The following is a 1904-nucleotide window of genomic DNA, read 5'->3' as shown; positions in this document are numbered from 1 at the left end:
ATATGTTAAAAAAAAATTATAATAATTCAAAAATCTATCTAGCAAAGTAAAACTATAAAATTAATAAAGCGAGAAATGATTGAAATAAAAATCTTCGGATATGTGTATACATATAATTTCTAGATAATCTCTCATATACAGGTATATATATTATATTCGCGGTTCTTTTTCTAAATGTAGAAGCGAAGATGTTGGTGGGCATATCGGAACATCGGAACATTTAGATTATAGACCTAAGTGGTTATAATAGCTGTCGTCGAGAGGCAAGAAAAAGAAATGAATATTCATGTCGCGTCGCTGCGCGTCAATTCGTTCGGGTCCGAAAATTAGTAAACGACACGCTCCGATCTCAGCTCTCAACCGACATCAAATCCGATGCTCCGCTGTCAGCCTTCCTCAAAAGTCCTGTTTTGTATTTATACCCGAAACGAAACTTTCGATAATTTCTCCGAAGAGATTTGTCGGGCATCACGAGCGTTTTTGTTACGATCCGGCACACACCTACGTTACCACGTTGGCAACCCTTTTAAAACGACCTCGCTCTCCTCCGGCCCCGAGGAACTTGTTTTGCTCATCTCAAGACATCCTCGAGACACAAATCATGCTCGAACGGATCCCTTCTGCTCTCAAGAACGACGAATTCGACCGACCTCTTTCACAAGGTTTCAACGGCCACGCTTATATGCCGTCATTGAGGGCGTAGAATTAGCGTTTTCATTCAAACAAGCATATCGCGTTTCTTCATTATCGCAAATTAAATTACGTTGCTTCATTAAAAATTATTTACTGTGATAGATTATACGAATTATTTAATAGTTTTGGTTATATAAACAAAAAATAAGATACTATACATATGATAAAAACTCTGATAAAAATGTGATACAAATTTCAAGTATAAAAATAAATTCAATCTATGCTGTGAAAAATGTATATATATGTATATATATATTTGACGTTTTCTACTATAAAATAAAAGTTGTCACTCACCAATCGATGTATAATAGCGGAGTTGATTACGTATAGACTAGGTTGATCTGTAATATATAAATATAAGATCTAAATTATAATAAAATTCAAAATAATTAATATCGCAAACAATTATTATTGTACGAAAAGGATTTCATATTCAATGCATATAATAATAAACAAGTATTTAATGGAATTTCTCTACATCTCTTGTTTAAATTATTCAAATAAACGAATCAAGTAAACAGGAATAGATACGCGTATATGATTAAGAGAAAATGTATACAAATAATAAATTACCGTAAGGTTGCTCCGCTGTCGTCCGATGCCTCCTAGACCTCCTCCTCCTCTCAGACTATCAGATTATCCTCCTTCCCTAGGATTTCTTGTACTCGTGCACTGCATCTTCTCACGAAAAAAACAGTTAATGACGATCACGCGCGAATCGTCCTCGGTATGCTAAAAACGGACGCGCGACACTTTGCACGGCAAACTCCCGATTTTAAGACGCGACGAACCATTCGCGGAATGATGAAAATAAATGCGCGACACTTTTCAGGGCATTCCCGAATTCTGCCATCATGAACCAATATCCGACAATCAATAAAAAAACGAAAGAGAATATCGACGAAACGAGCCTTAGAAGTCGTAAGAAACCGTTGCAAACAGCTTGGGTACTTAGCTTCCAATAATATTATACATTAGTATTATATTATAATATTGACAATAATATTAATTTAATTAAATTAAAATAATATTTTTTATGGAAAATATAGTATTAACTAATTAATTTTTTATTTTATGCGTTAGTTACTCATTATAAAATGATTTCTACGCATCTCTTTTATATGACTGTATATCTTAAAAAATATATTTTAGAGCTTTTTGTTGTGCAATAATTCAATTTTCTTTTTAAAATTGAGTGCGTTTCAATGCTG

At 33.6% G+C, this 1904-nt stretch overlaps 1 long non-coding RNA gene across 1 annotated transcript in view; it reads right to left on the bottom strand.

Annotated features, from left to right (window-relative positions):
- Positions 1–1630, bottom strand: part of LOC115243556 — a 19300-nt gene extending 17670 nt beyond the window's left edge. Inside the window, exons 1-2 of the long non-coding RNA XR_003885242.1 lie at positions 1267–1630; positions 988–1034 (exon numbers count right to left, since the gene is read on the bottom strand). This is a non-coding gene — a long non-coding RNA (uncharacterized LOC115243556). The remainder of the gene's footprint in view (positions 1–987; positions 1035–1266) is intronic.
- Between the last annotated feature and the right edge of the window lie 274 nt (positions 1631–1904).

This window comes from Formica exsecta, unplaced genomic scaffold (assembly GCF_003651465.1).
Source record: "Formica exsecta isolate Colony F162 unplaced genomic scaffold, ASM365146v1 scaffold72, whole genome shotgun sequence".
Classification (NCBI taxonomy): domain Eukaryota; kingdom Metazoa; phylum Arthropoda; class Insecta; order Hymenoptera; family Formicidae; genus Formica; species Formica exsecta.
The sequence above is the reverse complement of the archived record's forward strand: the minus strand, read 5'-3'. Positions and strand labels throughout refer to the sequence as shown.